Source organism: Oryctolagus cuniculus, chromosome 12, assembly GCF_051225735.1.
Source record: "Oryctolagus cuniculus isolate XC-2025 breed Fujian yellow rabbit chromosome 12, ASM5122573v1, whole genome shotgun sequence".
Taxonomy (NCBI): Eukaryota; Metazoa; Chordata; class Mammalia; order Lagomorpha; family Leporidae; genus Oryctolagus; species Oryctolagus cuniculus.
The window spans coordinates 24,941,424-24,965,492 of record NC_142878.1 but is presented as its reverse complement, the minus strand read 5'-3'; the positions used below and the strand labels follow the sequence as shown (position 1 = coordinate 24,965,492).

Sequence of the window (24,069 nt, the reverse complement as noted above, 5' to 3'; positions counted from 1 at the left end):
GGCCTGGGAAAGTAGTAGAAGATGACCCAAGTGCTTGGGCCCCTGCACCCACGTGGGAGATGAGGAAGAAGCTCTTGGCCCCTGGCTTTGGATTGGCCCAGCTCTGGCCATTGCAGCCATGTTGAGAGTGAACCAGTGGATGGAAGACACTCCCCATCCACCTCTGCCTCTCTGTAACTCTGCCTTCCAAAGAAATAAATTTAAAAAAAAAAAAAGGGAAGAAGAAAAACTGAAAGTTTGCACCCATTCAATACCTCCCCGTTTCCCACCATATACCCCATTCCTGGTAACCACCTTTCTTTTTGTTTCTGTGACTCTGACATGAGAATCTTCATTGAAGATCTCCAACACTTTTGAATTACTTATTTAAATTCAATCTGCTTATTAAAATAACTGGCGTGGTTTCTGTTTTCCTGATTGGAATCTGACCAATAGTCTGTACTTTCAATAATTCTCAACTTTTTGTGCCATCGGATTGCTGTTGAAGCACTGACTATTTTTATTACTAGTCCTGGCTTCAGAATGTCCCAGCCCTCCTTTCCCAGGAGGAAGCCTGGCAAACGAGGCTGCAGGGGGTCTTGCCCCAGGACACGGGGTATAGGGTGGGCAAGGCCGTGGAGGAGGGTCGTGGCACACTGGCGAGTGCGCTGGCTGCTTGAGTCTTCTGGAGAATTCTCGCCACCAGCCTCAAACACCGTGTCTTAATCAAGAAAATCTGAACTCCAAGGGCAGGATGGTGCCCCCTCCTGAATGTTTGGCCAGCCTGGGTTCTTTGTGCTTAGGTGGGACTAGCCTCCAGGAAGGATCCTCTGTGTGGCTTTCGTGGCCAGATGTTGTGGGATGCAAACACGCACCCCTCCTGTCATGTCCAGGAGCCGTGGAAGCCCCTAATAAGCCATCTGCAGAATCGTGCATGTGTTCGTGGGAGTCTAGAACAATTTTTGGGAACCTTTCAATGCCACCTGGTTCACAAGATAAAATGTCCCCTCTCTGCCTCTTCCTTCCTCCTCCCCCAACTCAGAAGAGTTCCTGATATGAGTCACCTAGGCCAGGACTATGACTTTCATCCTTGAATCCTTGACCACACCCTGTCCAATGGGCTTTGGGCACAGTCCCCACCCCCCCCCACCGTGGGTATTTACTGAACTGAAGCTGTCTAAGCAGGCTTCAGCTTCGGGGAGTGCTCAATAAATCCTTTCCTTTGCGAAGGTTGGCTGGTGATGGGAGACCCCTTGGGCATCTTGGTGGCAGCTACTTCTGGGTGTGGGATGGCTCTTCCTGCAGGAGTCTTGACATCAGACAAGATGAGACATGAATCTGGGAGGCTGCGTGCTGGTCTTGGTTTCCTCAACACTCCCCCCTCCCTCAGTTTTGTCATCTGCAAAATACAAGGGCATTTCAAAAAGTTGCTGGAAAATGGGATTAAAAGATAAGTTGATTCTGGTACAAAAAAAAAAAAAAAAAAAAAACTGTGAAATGCCTGCATCTCTGGGTTCTTCAAAAAGTTCATGGAAATGCATATCTTGAAAAACTGTGCATGGTTTTAAAAATGTTTCACATCAAAATAAACTTGTCTTTTAATTCCACTTTGTCAAAGTGCCCTTGCAGGTTCTTCTTTTATACTACTCCATGAAATTGTCTTGGGGAATCCTGATAAAAATGAGAGGAAGGCATTTTATCATAAACTCAGTCATGGTAGATGAAACGTGAGCTAGCCACTTGCTTCCTCTTCCAGGTTGTTAGAGGAGGAAAACAGACAAATTGGGGAGGAAGAAAGATGCATGGGTATTGTCATTGAGACCATAAAGAGGTAACATGACATAGTGTAGGTGAGTGGAAAAGATGGCTTCGAGTCACTCACTTTTCTTTTTAAGGCTTTACTTATTTATCTGAAAGGGTTACAGAGAGAGAGGGAGAATTAGAGAGAGACAGAGATCTTCCATCCACTAGTTCACTCTTCAGATGGCTGCAATGGTCAGGGTTGGGATAGGCCAAACCCAAGAGCCAAGAGCTACATCCAGGTCTCCCACATGGGTGGCAGGGAGTCAAGTACTTGAGCCATCTTCCGCTGCTTTTCCCGGGCCGTGAGCAGGGAGCTGGATTGAACTGGGGTCACAGACAGTGGCTTAAACCATGATGCCACAATGCCGGTCCCGAATCATTCACTTTTCAAAAAAAAAAAAAAAAAAATGTTTATTTTACTTTAGCTCCTCACTTGAAGACAGTGATAGAAATGAGTCCTAGCAATACAGGATGTGACAGGACTGGTGATTTTACTGGTGTCCTCTCAGTTGGAATTATTTCCTCTTCATTTCAGTCAAGGCCACCGATCTGCTGAGGGCATTAAGACAGAGGGACAGGAGAGGAGGTGGGAACTGCATTGAACTGATTCTGGAACACACGTTCTGCACAGCACAACACCTCTGGTGATCTGCTGATGATGTTGGCCACTGGAGATGCACTTGTTAATAATGTCAAAACTTAGTCCTAGGGGCTCATGCTGTCTTCGCTGAAGCGCATTGTTAGCACTAGAGATGGTGAGTGCCATTGCCATTCAAAAGTTCCTCACAAAGAATATGCTATGTTTTGACATTGAAATGAAAAATTGCTGGGTGTGCAAAAAGATGCAGAAAAAAAGCCACAGGACTTCTCATTTGACCTTTATTTTTTTTAAAAGATTATTTATTTATTTATTTATTTGAAAGGCAGAGTTACAGAGAGGCAGAGGCAGAGGGGCGGGGAGGGGGCCTTCCCTCTGCTGGTTCACTCCCCAGATCGCCGCAATGGCTGGAGCTATGCCAACCCGAAGCCAGGATCCTGGAGCCTCTTCCGGGTCTCTGACACAGGTGCAGGGCCCAAGCACTTGAGCCGCTTTCCCAGGTCATAGCAGAGAGCTGGATCGTACATGGAGCAGCCAGGACTGTAACTGGCACCATATGGTATGCCAGCATTCTTTTGCAGCACATGGGATAAAGTTTGCCTTAGACCCAACGGACAGTGGCCCAAATGCAAGCCGATGGCACTCAGGGGAGCATTCGCATTTTTCCAGGAAAGGAAGACAAACCCAGTGCCCCGTTGCTGGGGGACCTCCACTTTGGAGAGCAGTACAGGCGCTGTGACAATGGCCCTCTCTGTGCCTGTGGTTGCTGCTTGCCCAAATGAGTGGAGTGACCAGAGACAGAATGAGTGTCAAGACTATAGAGGATGAGCCGGCGCCGTGGCTCACTAGGCTAATCCTCCGCCTTGCGCCGCCGGCACACCGGGTTCTAGTCCCGGTCAGGGCGCCGGATTCTGTCCTGGTTGCCCCTCTTCCAGGCCAGCTCTCTGCTGTGGCCAGGGAGTGCAGTGGACCATGGTCCAGGTGCTTGGGCCCTGTACCCCATGGGAGACCAGGAGAAGCACCTGGCTCCTGCCATCGGATCAGCGCGGTGTGCCGGCCGCAGCGGCCATTGGAGGGTGAACCAACGGCAAAGGAAGACCTTTCTCTCTGTCTCTCTCTCTCACTGTCCACTCTGCCTGTCAAAAAAAAAAAAAAAAAAAAAAGACTATGGAGGAGGAAAAACCAGTTCTTTTAGTTATGTATGTAACCTTGAGATGGACAAAGGATTGGGGGCGGGAATCAGGTGCACAGTTCTTTATTTAAGGTCAGAATTTTCGGTGCCAGAGCTGTGCCCTAGAGAGTAAAGCCTCTGCCTGAACCGCTGGCATCCTGCTGTTGCACCTGGGAAAGCAGCTGGTGATGGTTCAAGTGCTCTGGGCCCTGCACTCATGTGGGAGACCCAGAAGAAGTTCTTGGCTCCTGGCTTCAGCCTGGCCCAGCCGGGTTGTTGTAGCCTTGGGGAATAAACCAGTGGATGGAAGATCTCTCTCTGTAACTCTGCTTTTCAAATAAATAAATAAATCTGAAAAAAAGTCAGAATTTTCAGTTTGGGTGCTTCTTATGAAAAATAGCAGAAGATAAATCTTTTATAAGAGGACTTCAGAAAGTTCCTGGAAAATGCAAATTAAAGGATGTTTATTTTGGTGCAAAAATTTTTTGAAATTCATGCATGGATTTTTCATAAGAAGCATTTCCATGAACTTTTTGAAGGTCCCTGGCATGCTTGGATTTCAAACTGTATTTTCCACCAAAAAGGAACTTCTCTTTTCATTGCATTTCCATGAACTTTTTGAAGTACTTTGTATATATATTTTTAAAAGTTTAAGTTTCAGTTTTCCCAAACAAATATGTTTTAAATTTGGCTAATAAATATTTAATATGTCTCTAAGATTATACCTTTAAATTTACAAAGCATGACTTTTTCATGAGTATATTAAATTTTATATAGTCGATTATTAATGGCCCTAAAATAGCAAAGTTACTTCAGTTTAATAAAAATACCACATATCTATATTTCTGCCACAATTCTGTTAAGCAGAATATGAAAGGAAGAATCTATACAAACTTGCTTCCTTGTCCATCCCACCCCATCCCCACCTAGGCAAGGACAAACAATTCCAGGCATCTCAGGTCTGTAATTCTCCGTCTTGTGTTGGTTGTTGAGTCTGGGACTTGTGGGCAGAGTTCCAAGGGTGAGCTACAGGTGTCCCTGAAATAACATGAAAAATCTTGGGTCGCGTGTGCTTTTTGGGAGAGGGATTCTGGTGGTCACAGATGAAGAGCAAGTGTCCACGCTGTACAGAAGTAAAGGGCCCATGCACCTCTGGAGAGCATTCTGTGTGCCTGGGCCTTCAGCCCCCGCCCAGCCATGGGCACCGTGGGTGAGTTTTTTGCCCTAGCAAGGGGCTGGGGCTAGACCCAGGGACAATGACAGGGAGACTCATGAGTGACACGACACCGGGGAACAGCTTTATTATTCTGTCTGGGTTTCGGGATTTGGCTGCTGTTCCTCAAAATAAACAAAGAAAAGCCACTGCATTCTTGTGCCATCCAGGTTTCATCTGGCGCTTTGAACTTTGTTTCCAAGTGACAAGAACCAGGTCCCAGTCCTTCAGTTTGCCTCTCTCTCTGGCAGAGCCTGAGATACTGTGCCGGTGATAAGGATGTAATGGCGGCCGGCTGCAGGCCGTGGTCCAGGCCACCTGCCATTGAGGGGGGAGTTGACTGTTACACTCTGATCTGAAAATGCAGAAAGGCCAGGTTGGAGGGATTCTTATCTAGTTCGTGGAATTCCTGGCCTCACAGTTCTGGCCAGTCCCAAGTTGATGCCCAGCCTTTGAAGAATCGAGGGTGTCTCAGAGGTTAGCAAACATCAGGGTGTGCTGGGGAGCCTGCTCCAAACACAGACTCCTTGAATCATGCCCAGACATTCTGAGTCAGTGGGTCTGGGCGGAGTCCTGGGCTTGGCTTTTTGCAACCAGCATCTCCAGGTGCATCTGAGAGAGGGCCTGCAGAGGGTTTTGGTGTTCCTCATGTGAGAGCCTGGACGAAGAGGAGCACTTCTGGGCCCTCAGATCTCTGTCTCTGATGTAGTCATTCTGTTGGATCTGGGGTCTCCTTTTCCGCGGGCAGCTCTGGGCCTAACTCTGCTTCCCCAGAGATATGATACAGAGGCCAGGATGACCTGGGAACCCCCGCCATGGTGTCCTCCGTGTCAGCAGCTCCTGGTGGCCCTGCCACCTCCAGCATTTCTCCCTAGGCCAGGGCATGCATCCCCTGAATGGCCTCCGAGTGAGGGGTGCAGCATCTGAGCTAAATCCACAGCAAAGAATTGTGTGCTAGGGGCTATGATCTGCAAGCCCCTGGCTGTGCACTGAAGCCCGCGAGAATGTCCACAGCACGGTGGAGCAGAAGAGCACTAACCTGAGAGTCCTGGGTGATTGAGTTACTCCTTTACTCACTCAACAAATACCTTGATGCTGACCCTGTACCAAGCAATGAGATTTGAGAGTAAGCAAGACATTAATGAAAGGTTCTATAGTTCCTACATGAGAATGGGTTGGGACTGCCATTCGGTTATATGAGACAAAGAGTAGCATAGAGACTTGTCTTGAAGGTGGTTGTTTTCTTTGGGGTGGACAGGAAGAAAGAGCTGATGGGGACTGTGTTGGGTGGGCAAGGATGCTTCCCTTCCCCACAACACAACACCAAGCCACAAATCGGTATCTAATCCATTTAGTGAATCTGTCGATCTGTTAGTAACAGCTGTAAGTGCTTAGAGGTAGGAGAAAAAGCCTAGTCTGCAGCAGGACATGAGGCAAAGATTCCTTAAACAAGAATCGTTTCAAGGGAGACCAGAAGAAGTAAGAATGGGGATGGGATAAGGGTGTGCTGGGGCCTGGCTGGGATGGCAGACCTGGAGACACTCAGGAGCAGGGTGGGATCCTGCTTATGGGGCACTGACCTGTCTGTTTCTTCCCACTTGGTCGTCTATGTTCTTGTGTTTGCTCATTTTCTCATCTGCAAAATCAGGAACAGAGCCAGCCTGCTGTCAGGACTAAAAGTTGCTATGTACTAGTTCTGGGGATCAATTTCTGTTCACAATTGATCATAGTGATAGGACTAAGAGCAAAGGGAGCACATAAACAAGACTAGTGTCTGCAAATACTAACTGATAGAATAAAAAAGGGAGAGAACGATCCAACATGGGAAGCGAGGTACACAGCAGACCCATAGAATGGCAGATGTCCTAAACAGCACTCTGGCCTCAGAATCAGCCCTTAAGGCATGTGGATCTGGCTGAAAAGCCCATGAGAGTATTTCAGGCATGGAAAGCCAAGACACTCAGGCAAAAAAAAAAAACAAAAAACAAAACAAAACAAAAAAACAACAAAACCCTAAATGAAAGATCTCTGCGAGTGAGATCCCAGTGGAAAGAACAGGTCATCAAAGAAGGAGGTACCTTTCTCTGAAGGGAGGAGAGAACTTCCACTTTGACTACGACCTTGTCTAAATATGATCAGAGTTGGTGAACTCAAAAGGCTTCCATAGCCTTGGCAACTCATGACAAGAGCTTAGGGTGATTACTGATGCCATAAACAAGAGTGTCAATTTGTTAAGTCAACAACAGGAGTCACTGTGTACTTACTCCTCATGTGGGATCTCTGTCCTTAATGTGCTGTACATTGTGATTTAATGCTATAACTAGTACTCAAACAGTATTGTTCACTTTGTGTTTCTATGTGGGTGCAAACTGTTGAAATCTTTACTTAATGTATGCTGAACTGATCTTCTGTATATTAAGAGAATTGAAAATGAATCTTGATGTGAATGGAAGGGAGAGGGAGCAGGAGAGGGGAGGGTTGCAGGTGGGAGGGAAGTTATGGGGGGGGGGAGCCATTGTAATCCATAAGCTGTACTTTGGAAATTTATATTCATTAAATAAAAGTTAAAAAAATAAAAGTTGCTTTGTAAACATAGCATGGCACAAACAAAATTTCCATAAGCATCATTATCAGTGACTGGCAACTCACATTGTCCTCAAAGTGGTGGGATGGTTTGGGCAGGAGCCCACACGAGGACTTCATGAGCGCTTCCAGAAGCTTCGTGTACAGGGAAAGGAGGCAGGGCCGTCCCGTTCCTCTGACCCTCCATTTCTACCTGTTGCAGTCTCTCCGGGCTCAGGTGGAGATGTATTTCCTCCCGTGGGCCATTGGCTTCTGGAAAGGGTCAGCCCTTCTGGTTTCTGGATGTGCCTTCACTTTGTTTTTTTCTTTTTTAAGATTTTTATTTATTTATTTGACAGGCAGAGTTACAGAAGGTAAGAGAGAGACAGAGAGAAAGGTCTTCCATCCGCTGGTTCACTCCCCAAGTGGCCCCAATGGGCGGATCTGCACCAATCCAAAGCCAGGAGCCAGGTGCTTCCTCCCGGACTCCCATGCAGGTGCAGGGGCCTAATCACCTGGGCCATCCCCCACTGCCCTCCCAGTGCCTTCACTTCCAGCTCTTGCGATCTCTCTGATTTGAGTTTTAAGCCATTTATTATTTTTTTAAATGTATGTTTGGGAACAGCAACTTTTGATTAGACAAACATGCATTTTTTTCTAACTCAGTAAATCCATATTAATAGAATTCGTGGACATTGACAAATCAACATGACATTTGGCTGTAGCATCACGGGACAGGAATTGTACCTAACATTTTTAAATTCTACGTATTGAATTTTGCCTGATTCACAGACAGCCAGTAGAGGTTCTTTGATGAAGACCTGTCTTCTTTTTACCCTCTCCTCTCTTCATTGTCTCCATTTTAGGAGTTGAGTAGGGGTGGGCGCTGTCGTGCAGAGGGTTACGCCTCCACTTGTGATGCCGGCATCCCATATCTGAAAGCCTGGTTCTAGTCCTGGCTGCTCTGTACTTCCCATTCAGCTTCCTACTAATAGGCCTGGGAAGCAACAGACAATGGTCCCAGTGCTTGGACCCCTGCTACCCACGTAGGAGACACGGATGGCGTTCTTGGCTCCTGGCTTTAACCTGGCCAGACCTGGCTTTCATGGCCGTTTCCGGGGAGTGAATCAGAGACGGAAGTTACCGCCCCCTCCAGTAATCCTTAGGATCTTTCTGCTTCTCTCGTCAGATGAGCGGCTTAAGCAAAGACCATACAGTGACCTACAGAATGACTTGGAATTCGTGATTCATGAAAGTGTTCCAGGCCTCAACAGATGCGCGCTTCCTGCTGTCTGGCTCTGATGTACAGCCTGTCTTCAGGAGATTATAAGTCATTGGGAAGAGAGGATCAGTGGAGAACTTTTTTTTTTTAAAGATGTATTTATTTATTTGAAGGCAGAGTTACAGAGAGAGAGAGAGAGCGAGTGAGAGAGCGTGAGTGCATCATCCAGTGGTGTGCTCCCCAAATGGCTACATCAGAAGCAGGAGCCAGGAACTTCAGCCAGGTCTCCCACCCAGGTGCAGGGGCCCAAGGATTTGAACTGTCTGCTGCTTTCCCAGGCTATTAGCAGAGAGCTGGATGGGAAATGGAGCAACCCGGACTCGAACTGGTGCCCATATGGGATGCCAGCACCACAGGCAGCAGCTTAACCTGCTATGCCTCCAGGACTTTTCTTATTCAACCCTCATAACAACCCTGGAAAGCTGATGACTCTCATCTCGCAAATGAGGAACCCGAGACTCAGGGGTCCAGCAAGGTCATATCACTTTCTTAAGGTCATACAGTTGGTAGATGACGAGGTTTAGATTTGAGCTTAGGTCTCTGACTTCAAGTGCACGCCCTTCCCTTTCACCATGCTGACTCGTGCGCAGCCCACATGGGAGAGAGACCACAAGGATGAACACCAGACAGCTCCCAACTGAGGGCTGAGCTGCTCGTGGCGAACCTGGCTGTGCCCACTGGTCTCAACTCTTCTCATCCTTTTCTTTGTCTCCCAGGGGACGACCTTGTGCTTGGGCTGTGGCCAGCAGGAGAACACGAAGGTAGGGACAGCTGCTTACCTGCCTTCCCCATTGGAAGCAGCTGTGTGTCTCTCCTTGCGGCCCCAGCCCAGGTGGCGTCTCCTACAGCGCTCTCTGATTTCTGGTAACTGTTCCCTCCCCATGTCGCTTCAGGCTTGGTGATAGCTGCTTCTGCTGTTGCTAGTCCCCAAGTGCCTTCCCATCCCTTTCGGGCTCCTCCGTCCAGCCCAGCCCACTCCTCTGTCAAAGATCTGTTGGGTTGCTTTTGAGGTGCTACCTGTTTCCTTAGAACACAACTCACCGACTCGTTCCCTACACCTGTGCAGGTGGTGGGTGTGGCTGAAACTTAGGAGGCGGAGCTTGGGGAGGAGTTAGGGCTTCAGCTGGCCTTGACCTGAGAGGACGTGCCCAGAGAGCGTCAGCAAAGGCAAATGTCACAGGGCCCTGGAGATGTGCCTGCATTTGGGGACCAGTGACAAAATACGTTGCTGGGGTGTAAGCTGGTAAGACTGGGTCTCAGGAATAGTGGTGCTGGTGTTAAGTGTGCAAGGTAGTGCTGTTCTCAGTGCTCTGCTTGAACTACCTCATCCCATCCCCAATAGCTCTGCGGTTATTCATTTATTTATTTTTAAATTATTTTTATTATTATTTTTTGACAGGCAGAGTTAGACAGTGAGAGAGAGAGAGAGAGAGAGAGAGAAAGGTCTTCCTTCCGTTGGTTCACCCCCTAAATGGTCGCTACAGCTGGCGCACTGCACCGATCCGATGGCAGGAGCCAGGTGCTTCTCCTGGTCTCCCACGGGGTGCAGGGCCCAAGCACTTAGGCCATTCTCCACTGCACTCCCAGGCCACAGCAGAGAGCTGGACTGGAAGAGGAACAACCAGGACAGAATCCGGCGCCCCGACCGGGACTAGAACCCGGTGTGCCGGCGGCGCAAGGCGGAGGATTAGCCTAGTGAGCCGCGGCGCCGGCCTATTTATTTTTATTGAAAAGTTTTTATTTATTTGAAAGGCAGAGATATGTTCCATTTGCTGATCCACTGCCTAAATGGCCCTAACAGCTAGTTCTAGGGCAGGCCTAAGCCAGGAGCCAAAACTCTGTCCTGGTCTCCCACATGGGTGACGGGGACCCCAGTACTCGGGCCATCCTCCACTGCCTTCCCTGGCACATGACATGAAGTTGGATGCGAAGGGGAGCAGCCGAGACTGAAGCTGGCGCTCTGATAGTGGATTCCGGCAGTAGCTTCACCTGCTGTAGCAGCACGCCAGCCCCACTAACCATGCTGTTAAAAAGGAGCAGGAAACCGAGGCACAGAGAGAGGACTAGTCCCGGACCTCCTCGCTTCTAAGTGGCCAGGGTTTGGCCTTTTGTGGTCTGGCCCCAGACCTGCCCCTTGGCCCATAGTTCTGTGGGGAAGACCAGACTTCCAGAAGCCAGTGACTGCGTGAAGCCGGGGTGGACTCTGGAGAAAGTGGCGTTGAAGGCAGAGTGCCTGGGCGTGCCGGACAGAGGTGCGCCAGGAAGAGCGAGGGAACCTGCGGCCCTCAGGGGCCTGCTGCTCCCGGGTTCAGTGGGGATGATGGCGGAGGACCTTTCTTCCCTTCAGGTGCCCCACCGTGGATTTTGTGTTCATTCATCCCAGTGGCAGGATGCAGGGAAGGAGCTGTGTCCCGGTGACTGATCCTGCCCGGTCTGGGCGGGTGGGGGCGGGATCTGAGACCCGGCATAGTAGCCCTGTCTGCGCTGTGTTCTCCTTTATGTGCGTAGCTATGTGAAATTTTAAATTGTACATTAGGCGCAATAAGAGGAACAATAAGAAGTCATAATAAACTAGAAGAGTCGTAATAGTTTGCAAGGTACTTCAATAAGTTTGTGGGAAAGTGTGATTAAAATATAAGTTGATTTTGTTGCAGAAATTTGAAATCCATGCATGTGAACAGTATTTAAAAAGTTCATGGAAAATGGATACAATAAAAAATGTTCATAGGTTTCAAAGTTTTTTGCACCAGAACTTTTTAATTCCATTTTTTCCCCACAAAGCTTTTGGAGTATCCTTGTACTGTAATACAAGTTATTGAAAAACTATGAATTATTTATTTCAGGAATTTTCCATGTAATATTTTGGAACTGCGGGTAACTAAAACCATAGAAAGAGAAACCTAGGATTGGGGAGGGGGCTACTGTAATTGGCTTTGTTTTTCATTGCTCAGAGATGAATTTCCTTAGCCACCAAGATAGCACTCGTTGCCTAGTTCTGTTCTCTTGCGGTGTGGAAATGTGGATTTAATTGTTGTGTGGACAGCTGTGGGAGTGACACCTCCCTGCTGCAGCCGGGTGCTGCGGGTGCGTTCCCACCGCGGAGACCAGTCCACGGAGGGGTGCACAGGTGTTAGTGCACTTTGCTCCCTCTTTTTACCCTGCCTTCCTCCACTGGTAAGTCACTATGCAGCGATGCTCAGGATGCTGGAAGGTGGTCTCCCTCCTCCATTTTTCCTCTCTTCCTGCCTCTTCCCCTTCTTTCCAGTTTCTTGGGAAAAGTGTCGAACACACACCAAAGTCAAGAGATAGTAAAATGCACCTTCGTCGTTTTACCAAAATTTAACAGTGCTCACCAGCTTGCCATGTTTGGTTTGTCTGTTTTTACTTTTACTAAAGTATTTTATTCTAAAACTTTTTTATTTGAAAGGCAGAGAGACAGAGACAGAGAGAAAGGTTCCATCTGCTGGTTCACTCCCCAAATGGCTACAACAGCAGGGACTGGACCAGGCCAAAGCTAGAACTCAATCCAGGTCTCCCACGTGCGTGCAGGGACCTAAATACTTGAGTCATCCTCTGCAGCCACCCAGGGTGCATGTTAGTGGGAAGCTGAACCAGAACTTGAACCTGGAGGAGGCTAGAATCCAGGCAGTCCCAGGTAGCATTTTAAACAAAGTGTCAAATGCCCCACCCTTGCTAAAGTGTTTTAAAGCAATCTCAAGTGCAAATTTTACTCCAAATGCTTTAGTATGCATTTCTAAAAGACAACATTTTCTAAATATAATGCCATCCATGTATCTTACCATAATTCATCAATAGCGAGTGATACCCGGACCATATTCAAATATATCCAACGACCAGTTGTTTGGTTTCAGTAAAGATCTCAATGTGGTGAGGAGTTCCAGAGAGAGAAAGCAGCTGTCCAGGCCCTGTTCACAGCTCTTGGCTTTCAGGAATTCTCTTTGCCATGTGCACGCAGTGACTCAGCCTTGCCGGTACTGTGCACCCTGACATTTGTGTGTGTGTTTTTTTTTAAAGATTTATTTATTTATTTGAAAGTCAGGGTTACAGAGAGAGAGAGAGAGAGAGAGATCTTCCATCCACTAGTTCACTCCCCAATTGGCTGCAATGGCCGGAGCTGCGCCGATCCGAAGCCAGGAGCCAGGAGCTTCTTCTGGGTTTCCCACGTGGGTGCAGGGGCCCAAGGGCTTGGGCCATCCTTAACTGCTTTCCCAGGCCACAGCATAGAGCTGGATCGGACGTGTAGCAGCTGGGACTAGAACTGGTGCCCATATGGGATGCTGGCGCTTCAGGCCGGGGCATTAACCCATTGCGCCATAGTGCTGGCCCCAACATTTGTGGTTTTGACCATCTGGAAACAACCCCTAGTGTCCATGGCCTTTAGCAGTGCCTGCTGAGGCACAAGTGGGCCGTAGGCCCTTGTGAGACTGTGTCTGGCAGGGGTCAGTGCCCCCAGAGGTGGACCCAACGGAGCTCACGGGTACTCCGTTGTTCTCTCTGCGTGTTCTGCCCTATTTTGGGTTGCACAGACTGGGTCCAGTTAAAAATACATAGAATCCTATTTAGGATTATGGACTTTTTTTTTTTTTTTTAAATGTTGCCAAGTAGGTGTCAAAAAAATCTATCCCATCAGCACTGTGTTCTAAGAGAAAGGGCAATTTCATCCCTGGAGAGTGGGCGTGGCATTTTTTCAGAACACAGGGGCTTTCCTGGGAAATGACAGCTGGCTGCCTCCTGTTGACCTGGGTGTGTCCCCTGCTTCCGGTTTTCTCGCTTGACCATGGACCTGTGAGCCCTCTGTCATCTCACGACCCAGAATAGCTTGGGCAGTAAACTTGTCAGGCGGTAAGAACGCCACACTCTTTACAAACGCGGCCCCTAGTGGGAGGTGCAGCTTTCAGTAAACGATGCGGAGGAAGTTCACGTGTGATGTGGACATGGGCACAGAGACACCATTTTTCTGAATTCTGCGTGGGAGCGGGCACAGAGGTTTCCATGTTCTTGAGCCCGGCTGGGGTTAGACTTTGTGGTGTCAAGGATTCTTTGTTTTCTTAAGCTCCTGAGACTTCTACTCCAACTTCCTCTTGGCTCCCAGCACCTCTGATCTTTCTCACATCTCCCAAGACCACATTCCCATCATTGTCTGGGACCCTCCTCCCACCCTCCCTTGTAGGAAACCCCAGCCATGGCACACAGCCCTGGGCCTTCCTTCCAGCCCAGCCAGTGCCAGAGAGATGGCGCTCTCACTTCTCTCTCTCCTAACTCTTCACTGCCGAGCTTCAGAAAACGTCCGCGGCCGCCATTCAGCAGCTCAGGTGACGGCTCAGATGGGAACCCTCTCTCCGCTTCCCCAGGCTGGCTCCTCCTCTCTCTTCCCCACTGTGTGGAATGGGGACATTGCTCAAGCCAGGCACAGGGAGTTGTCTGGACACATCCATCACCCTCATAGTCATGCCACTACCTATCCCTGAAGTGTGTACTTGCAAATACTTTTCCCAGTCTTGACTTCCTGCCACGGCTACTGCCACCATTCTGGTCCAGGGGTAATCCCCCATCTCTCCTCTAAGCCCTACCTAACCCTTCTTCACACAATAGGAAGAAGGCCTTTCTTAAGAGGCGATGGAAATCTGTTTTTTCTTAAAATGGAAACTGGCATCATGTCACACCCCCTGTGCGAAACCCTGAGGGCATTTGGGAAATGAAAGAAAAATCCATAACAGGGCTTGCACAGCCCATGTGCTCAATCCAGCGCTAACCTGCTCTGACACTACTTTACCACTTGCTGTCCTTGAGGGGCACACCCTGGCCTTTGATTTTCTTGAACAGAAAGCCCTTTCCTGCCTCAGGGTAGGGCACAGTGGTATTTCTTCTACCCACAAGGCCTTTCTCCGCCCCCTCTCCCTGCTCCCCTTCCAGACTGTGAGCCCCCTGAGGACAGATTTGTATCCGTTCTGCTCACTAATGGGAAGCCAGCATCCTGCTCAGCCCCTGGCAGAGTCAGTCTTCGGAAAATGTTGAATGAGTGAATGATATTCCAACAAAGACTAAACTCCCTCCATTATTATAAAAGGACTGGAATATAGTGGCATATATATATATATATATATGCCACAATTTTGCTGGATCAGCCAATTTGACATTGGGTATTCAGGCCAATATTTACTTTATAGTTACAGTACTCGAAATGACCCTTGCTGTGAAAAGAGTAAATCGTATTTTAAGTGGGTGCTAACATAGGCTTCATTTTATCTGCATTTCTCAAATTGCCAAGGTTCCTGTAAAACTCCTGGAAAAAGTTACCCTTCTGTACTGAATCCGTCCGTTTCGGAGCACAGAGACCTATAATACATCTATTTGGAAAACGTAAGTGCCTTATTAGTGTTGGCTCTTGAAAAGGTGAAAATCAAATGGTCTTGTAACTTAAGCCCACATTTTTATTACTGTTTTAAAAGAGAAGAGTCAACAGCTTCATAAAGCTATTTTCCTATAATACTTGTCAGTAAATTACATAATTTGAAGTTTTGTTTCACAGAAATGAGTTGTTTTCTGAGGACCATGAGCCACTGATTGGGTTTACACATGACTAATTCTATCTTTAAAGCACGTTAATTTATGTGAAAGGGATAGGAGGAGAGGAAACAAGAGGGGGTGAGTATCTCCCATCTGCTATTTTTTAAAAGATTTATTTATTTATTTGAAAGTCAGAGTTACACAGAGAGGGGGTGGTCTTCCACCTGCTGGTTCACTCCCCAATTGACCACAATGGCCGGAGCTGTGCTGATCCGAAGCCGGGAGCCAGGAGCTTCCTCCAGGCCTCCCACACGGGTACAGGGGTCCAAGGAGTTGGACCATCTTCTACTGCTTTCCCAGGCCACATAAGAGAGCTGGACAGGAAGTAGAACAGAGCAACTGGGTCTTGAACCAGCGCCCATACGGGATGCCAGCACTTCAGGCTAGGGTGTTAACCCACTGTCCACAGCACCGGCCCCGACCCATCTGCTGCTTTACTCCCCAGATGCCTGCACCAGCTGGGACTGAGATGGGCTGAGGCTGGGTCCAGGAACTTAATCTGCCTCCCACGAGGGTGGTAGGAGCCCAGTCACTTGAGCCAGCACTGCTGCCTCCCAGATCAGCGGGAAGCTGCACTCAGGAACCAGGGCCAATACATGAACCCAGGTACTCTGATACGGAATGTGGTGTCTGACCCACTAGCCTGAGTGCCCGCTTCTGAATTCTCTTTTAATCCATTGTTTTAGCAACACACCTCTCTCTCAATCTGGACTTTGGGGTTTAGGTTTTTTCTGTATGCCAATTTGGTCCTTTTTATTTTGTGGGTAGGGTTTATCTCCTCACCTATATTTTCCTCAGTGTAACAATCAGGGTAGGCAAAGTCATATAGTAATAATAGAGCATCCAAAAATCTCAGGAGCTTTATCTCCCCCTCCGCCTGCAGTCTAACAGGGGTCTGCAGTGGGAAAGGTAACCCAGGTTAATGAAGGTTTCAGCCTGATCAGAACAACAGTGATGAGGAAACCTGACCAGCCAGTGGGTAACACCTGTCATTCCACCGATGTGTCATTGGCTAATGCAAACCGTGCGGCTGTGTCTAACTTCAGATGGGTTAGTTAAGAGCAACTGCTGTGTTTCTGGAAGGAGGAGAATCAGGAACACTGGATACCCTGTGCTGATGGTCCACACTGGGCTCTGCCCAGTTCCGGCTCTCAGCAGGATTTCTGAAATACTTGCTTCGCTGATGTAGGCTAAATGCAAGAGGGAAGGCAATTGCTGGATGGAAAGACAGAAACGTTGCTATGGTGTGTCTGTACTCTGCTCCTGGTTTCAACTTCTCTTCTAAAGTCTGGAAGGGAAATCCCTAGAGCATATTTCAGAACAAATGACCCATGTGAGTGCCTGCCTTTCTGTAGCAGATAGCTATGTGCTGATGAATCATCTGGTTTTCTAGGCTGACCCAGCCAACATTTCTGCCAGTGGCTTGAATGACTACAGATGCTGACGCACAAAAAATGTTTGCAGGACACCCTAACCTGCAACTGAATTTATTGGCTTAAGTAATTTGGGTGATAGAATTATGACCCAGAGCTGCACCATGTGCTGGAATAATGAGCTCCTGCTGAAGGAACAACGTGTGGTGTTATGTCTAAAGACCAGTTGCACAAGTCCAGGATGGTATGATAAAAACTCTCCATGTTGACCCGCCTTGCACTGACTTCCAGCAGTGGGATGTGGTGATCAAATGAGCTAAAGGAATACCAGCTTGTCCCTGTCGGAGTATGACACCTAGGGCAGGGGAGGGGCTCCAAGATGGCTCAGAACCATTCATAGATGCTTGAGCTCGGTCTGGGATGGCATCATCTGGGGGACAAGGGTGCATGAGCCAGAGAGAAACATGGAGTTATCAATGGTGTAAGAATGGTGAATGAGCAGATGAAGGAGCTGGGTCAACCTAACCTTGAGAACAGAGCCTGGAGTGGGGGATCTAGAATAGGTGGGCAGTCTTCAAAGCACTACCAGTAGGAGAGGGAATCAACTTTTGCTTTGCTATAGCACACAGGACAAGGGATGCTGATTTTACTCAGGTTGAGGGATAGCAGGCTAAAAATTAAGTCTCTTGTAGATTATATCCTATTTTTATGTGATCAATTATCCCAGTCATCTCAAGACTCAGATTTTTCTGAAACATGAGATTTTTTAGCACTAAAACCAGAAAAATCCCAGGCAAACCTGAGCAAATCGGTCCTCCGACCTAATAAGACTTTCTTCCATTGCTTTCAGTCTCTTCTACCTCAGAGAGTCTATGATTTATAAGGAAGATATGCTGATTATCTCACAAAAATTTCAGGCAAAGCAAATGATTTTTTAAGATTAATTAATTTATTTGAAAGAGTTATACAGAGAAGGAGAGGCAGAGAGAGAGAGAGAGATCTTTGATCCGTGGGTTTGCTCCCCAGTTGGCCGCAACGGCTGGAGCTGTGCTGATCCGAAGCCCGGAGCCAGGAGCTTTCTCCGTGTCTTCCCATGTGGATGCAGGGGCCCAAGGACTGCTTTCCCAGGCCATAGGAGAGAGCTTGATTGGAAGTGGAACAGCTGGGTCTCGAACAGGCATCCATATGGGATGCCAGCACTGCAAGCAGCGGCTTTACCCCCATGCCACAGTATCAGCCACAACAAGTGATTCTTATCCAGCATTTTTGGTCATCATCCCATGCTGATTAAATCATGAGGGACTTGCAGGCCACTTTTTGTGATTGTTGCATACTTGGGTTTAAGACTTAATCACTGCTGGCAGTTTCCTACCTTACAATTTTATTTTTTTTGACAGGCAGAGTGGACAGTGAGAGAGACAGACAGAAAGGTCTTCCTTTGCTGTTGGTTCACCCTCCAATGGCCACTCCAGATGGTGCACTGCGGCCGGTGCACTGCACTGATCCGAAGCCCGTAGCCAGGTGCTTCCACCTGGTCTCCCATGGGGTGCAGGGCCCAAGCACTTGGGCCATCCTCCACTGCACTCCCGGGCCATAGTAGAGAGGCAGCCTGGAAGAGGGGCAACCAGGACAGAATCCGGCACCCAGACTGGGACTAGAACCCGGTGTGCTGGCGCCGCAGGCGGAGGATTAGCCTAGTGAGCCATGGCGCTGGCTCCTGCCTTACAATTGTATCATGTAATCAGGGAACGTTACCCTGCAAGTGCAGTCACTCAGTACATAGATGATCACTTTGGGAAGAAAAGCTACATCTTTTTAAAGGAAGCACAAAGCATAGTTATTGGTGTGAACTGCTGGTATTCTCAGATAAAGCACTAAGGATGTGAACAGTTGTATAAACAGGTCAGTAGTTCCATCATGGTGAAATTTCACTGGGATTATGTGCAATGAAAGAGCTGCTTGCCTTCAACATATCCTTATACCTTATAGAAGCTGTGTTCCTTTCTTCTAGTTGTTTATTGTGGTTGTGATTCTGGAGTACATTTTTTTTAAAAGATTTATTTATTTATTTTAAAGTCAGAATTACACAGAGAGAAGGAGAGGCAGAGAGAGAGAGAGAGAGACAGACAGACAGACACGTCTTCCATCCACTGGTTCACTTCCCAGATGGCTGCAACAGCTGGAGCTATGCCGATGCAAAGCCAGGATCCAGGAGCTGCTTCCAGGTCTCCCACACAGGTGCAGGGGCCCAAGGACTTGGTCCATCTTCCACTGCTTTCCCAGGCCATAGCAGAGAGTGGGATTGGAAATGGAACAGCTGGGACTTGAACTGGTGCCCGTATGGGATGCCAGCACTGCAGGCAGCGGCTTTACCCGCTACACCACAGCGCCGGCCCCTTGAGTACATTTTTTAAGGCAAACTTTAGCTTTGCAAGTCTGTTCATTCTTTGGGGATCAGTGTTTGTGAAGTTAGGAACAAGGCCTTCACAAGGAGGCTTTGTAGTTTTCTACAAAACCTGCCCATTCTAACTCTCCAGTTACATAACACTGAGGTCTGCCAGCTTCCTTAAGCCTCTCCCTTCAACCACACTGGATAAAGCCAAGCAAATGGAGTCCTTTGGGAAGAGAAGCTGGTGCATGGGCTCTGTTTTTTGTCAGTTGATGTCTTAAGGTAGAGAAGGAATGCCTCAGGTTTCTGGCTTTGCATCCAATCCAAACACTAGAAATACAGGGACAAGCACATCATGGGAGCCTCTTGATGTGGAGTCCGAGTAGTGACAATGACAAAAGCTCCAAGTGACCAAGAGGCATGGGAGAACAGGTTTGCATTCAGACCCTCTCCAACACATCCCCTCCTCCTGAGTAACTGGACATCGTGCCTTTTGGGAGTTTTTCTTTGGACGACACATCTGACTGTTCTCTTTGCTCTTGAATAGAAATCAAACTCTGCTCTTGGGTTTGAGCTGTTGTAGTCTTCATGAGAAATAATGCCCATCATGGTGGGTAGGATCTTGGGATTCTATTCCTTCAACTGTCATCTATACAAGGCAGGTTAACAGTGCTGTTCTTCACCTCCCGGTTAGGTCGTTCTGTGTAGTCTGAGTGTGGTAGCCTCTGAAACTCTAGTTGGGAACCTAATCTGAGTGATGCGGTATAGAAGGGCAGTGACACATCCACCAGGAGGCCTTATGGAGAAGAGAAGCATTTGGTACTAGGATTTGCAACCCCTTCCTGGTCTCATCAATCTGCTAAATGCTCACAAATAACATTTTGGAATGTCAACTTAGCACAGCATTCTCTACTTACCTTGTACTGCCTTCTACACTGATTTAAGATTTATTTATTTATTTATTTGAGAAGTAGAGTTACATAGAGAAAGGACACACACTCACTCACTCACTCACTCACCAGAGAAAGAGAGAGACAGACAATCTTCCATCTGCTGGTTCACTTACCCAATAGCCACAATGGCCTTGATTGGGCTAAGACAAAGCTAGGGGCCTGGAATTTTGTCAAGGTCTCCCATGCAGGTGCAGGGATCTAAGCTCTTGGGCCATCTTCCAGTGCTTTCCCAGGCCATAGCAGAGAACTGGATGGGAAGTGGAACTACTGAGACTTGAACCAGGGCCCATTTGGGATGCTAGCATTGCAGGTAGCAGTGTATTCTGCTTTGCTACAGCAGGAGACACTTTCATTTATTTTTTTAAAAGAATTTCTATTTATTTGAGAGGCAGAGTTACAGATAAAGAGAGGGAGAGACAGAGAAAGGTCTTCCACCCACTGGTTCACTCCTCAAATGGCCTCAGTGCCTGGAGCCAGGCTGATTGGAAGCCAGGAGCCAGGAGCTTCTTCCAGGTCTCCCGCGAGGGTGCAGGGGCCCAAGGACTTGGGCCATCTTCCACTGCTTTCCCAGGCCATAGCAGAGAGCTGGATCAGAAGAGGAGTGGCCAGGGCATGAATCAGCGCCCATATGGGATGCTGGTGCCTCGGGGGTGGGGGGACAGTCTATTGCCATAGCTCCAGCCCCCTTTCTTTGATTTTTAAAAGAAGTTGAGACTGAGTATTTTCAATGACCATCGAAGTTTTGACCCAGAATCTCCCTGGATTGTTTATGAACCAACTGAGTGGCAAGTTTTGGAAGTCTGTTGTTCATTTTCAGAAACATACTCATGGAAAGCAAGCACATGTGCTCCTCGGTGGCAACCAGCTTTACGTGGCTTGGCAATATTCCAGCGGTGCTGACGGCTCCTGGGGACGCGCCTGCCCTTGATCACGTCGTACATGCGAAGGCCTCAGGTGGAATCCCCGGCCGCCCTCCGCGCACAAGCACTGCAGGCGGCTGCTGACTTCTCGCCTGCTACTCAGGTTTTCCTCTGTCAGCCCTTTTCTCACACCATTCATGTCGAAGCAAACAGCGTACGTCTTCACCGTGTCCCAGAGAGGAGCCGAAGACGACACTGCTTGTAGGCTGGACACCTGCCCTCGAGAGAGAAGTTGGAGAAGACTGAGAACTCCTTTGCTGTGCTTGCAGGAGCGCGGAACTCGGGATTGTTGGGTCTGAGTGTTCCGGCCCGGGAGAGTGGTGTGCCTGCAGGATCCCTGCAGCGCCCGCAGCACCGGAGAGACGGTGGGCGGACGCCCTCGGGGCCTTGTCTAGGTGGCCCGTCCCTGTCCCCGTCCTGCTGCTCTCACTATGCTGCCCTGCACTGGACACAATGCGATCTCAGATTCACGGTGTCAACCCTTTTCAAAGACTTGTGTCCTGAGTTCAGGAAAATGCTACAAGATGTGGAGAGTTACTGAGTGTATTGATACCATGCATCAGAAAGTCTCCCTCACAGAGAGGCAGGGCATCACTGGGCTCTGACATCTGTGCTTCCTCCAAGTGCTTTCCGTATTTGCTGGGTTCTCCTTTAGGTGCCCCATCAGTGGGACACTCACTGCTGGTCGCCTACATGCCATCCTTCCTGTCCCCTCTAGCCTGCGAGCTATGGTCCCAGATGTTGAATGTTCCCCAAAAGCCCACGTGTTAAAGGCTTGGTCCCCAGAGTGGTGCTGCTGGGAAGTGGCTCACCTTTGGGGGTGGAACCTTGGGTTTTGGGGGGTGTACCCTTAGGAGTTCTCATGAGAAGGTTGTTAGAAAAGCCTGAGTGTGTTCCTACTTTGTTTTTGCTTTCTGGCTCACCATGTTCTCCTTGTACCTGCACACCACCTGCTGCCTGCCATGGGGCCTTGGCCAGCCTGTGTGATCTTGTCTGGACTTCCAGCCTGCAAAGCTGTTAGGTAAATCTCCCTTTCCTTCCTAAATGGCTTCTTGCACGTCTTCTGTTGTAGTAATGAAAAACAGGCTGATCCGTGTCCTGCTCTCAAACTGCACAGTCCTCTTATGAATGGTTGAAGCGTTCATATTTGCTTCACAGTGGTATCAAGGCAAAGTTATCCACAGGCCACACGCAGCCAAACTGGTTTTTCTTTTATTCCATTTGTTTTTGAAAACCTTTATAAAATAATAACATTGCTGATAAGAATAATAACAAAATTAATACAGTTATGAATTTAAAATGCTGGGAAAGACAATCAAATTACTGTTTGATTTGTAAGTATTTTTCTCACGGTAGCCATCAGTTGTCTGAAATAAACAGCCAACAGCAGCACGCCTGTGTCCTGGAAGTGTTGCAGCCCTGCCTACGTAATGCCTGGGCAGTCGAAGACAGTGCTTGCTGCACCTGACCTTTTCATCGATCCCACAAAACCACTGCAGGGGCTGCTTCTCTCTTGGGCTCTGTGATTTAAAGTACAGAATGAAATCCAGTCCTGAGACAGCACAGCCTGGATGTTGCCATTAAAAAAAAAAAAAAAAAGATTCTTACACAAAGATACACTTGCTATCTCCTTTGTATTTTTAATTAGATACAAACACATTGCACAAACAATAGATTGGTGTAAGCCTGCCTCTCTGGTTCAGAAGCAGTGTATGTGTGTGTTAACACAAGCAGAAAATTCGATATTGGAGGTAGATCAGTTGTTCACTAAAATTGTTTAGAAGACAACGAGCTGGGATGATTCCATAATAGAAAGCCAAACCAGTGGGATGTGATTTTCTTTTTTAATATATCCTATGATGGTTTATTAACTGGCATCTGGACCTTGTTGTTGCTATTATACCCCCATGATTAGATCATTAAGGGGACTAATTGGCATACTCTGTATGTTTGTGGATTATAAATTTAGCCCTGGAAATCTTTCTCTTTAAAGAAATTGTGTTTGGTTCTGCAAAAGGGTTTCTTTGTTTTTGCTTTTCTTTTTAACCAGGAAGCATTTAGTTTTTGAAATGATAGGCAGGAAGAGGGAGGAGATTCCTGTCTTTAAGAGACTTAATATTTAGTGAAAGAATCTAAAACCCATGGTTCGTGGTAGCCGACCTGTTTCTCTATGGGTTTGTTTATAGACTAGACATGTAAAGATGAGATTATTAAATACAGGCTTTTAACACCTCCCAGTGAAATATTTCTCCTTCTGCCAGTAATAAAGCATACGGGGCTGAAAGATGGGTAAACATGTTGTTAGGTGTAGGTCATACGAAAAGTTAGGTTAGAATACTCCTTGGTGTACTCCCACCCACCCGCCCATACACACACGCATGCACACGCACGCATACATGCCCTACACAGGAAAAATTATCCTGAATCTAAGAGAACCATGGTTGATATTTTGGTATTTGTCTTCTAATACTATTTAATGTTTGTAATGTAGGTGTATGCACACAGATTAGCTTCCCATTGCTATAATGAAATAGCTGCACCCATTTATTTTACAAAGAGAAAAACTTCATTTAGCTCACAGTTTTGGAGGTCTGAGTCCAAGATTGGGTGACCCCGTTGGTTTGGCCTCTGCTGAGGATGGTGGGCACCAATGGCGGGTCACATGATGAACCAGGACACACAGGGAGAGTCTAGGCCCAAACTCAGGCTTTCATCAGAAGCTTCTCACGAGAACTACCTTCCAGGCCCACCCCCCCCCCGACCTGCCAGGCCCCATCTCCTAACAGTGTGATCTGGGTCAGTCTCTGCTCTCGGTACCATTCATTTATGACTTTGGGGTTGAAAGTCCTGCTTGAATTTGGGGACCAAATCACATTCAGATCACAGCACACCTATACACACCTATATGTATTTCACTAAAATAGGCTCATACTATCTATGTCTTTGAAGTCATGGATATAGTATGCATGCTCATTTTATCATATAGTGCATATTTTCTTATGATAGTAGTTATTCTTCTGTAGCCTGATTTCAGTTACAGAATTTTCCATCACATAAATATGTAACAGCATTTTTTCCGACACAATTCTTGATCTATATTCTTCCCAGGGGTATTTAAAAATTCATTAGTTTATCAGTTTATCCTGTCTAAATGTTTGTTTATTCTCGCAAGGTTATTTAGTTTCTGTGGTTCAAGTATGGCAACTTTTAGCAGGGGTACTCTGAGGAATCATAAAAT

The 24,069-nt window shown here is 47.6% G+C and overlaps 1 long non-coding RNA gene across 12 annotated transcripts in view; it reads left to right on the top strand.

The window, feature by feature from the left end:
- Window positions 1–9,471: 9,471 nt before the first annotated feature.
- Window positions 9,472–24,069, top strand: part of LOC127483831 (uncharacterized) — a 112,802-nt gene continuing 98,204 nt past the window's right edge. For 2 of the 12 annotated variants that reach the window (XR_016217861.1, XR_016217860.1), the window contains exons 1-2: window positions 9,661–9,851; window positions 14,898–14,989. This is a non-coding gene — a long non-coding RNA (uncharacterized LOC127483831). Of the gene's footprint in view, window positions 9,852–14,897; window positions 14,990–15,158; window positions 15,178–15,641; window positions 15,803–20,710; window positions 23,879–24,069 lie in introns of those variants that run through there. The other 10 variants (XR_016217856.1, XR_016217857.1, XR_016217855.1 and 7 more) reach the window with 9 other exon arrangements.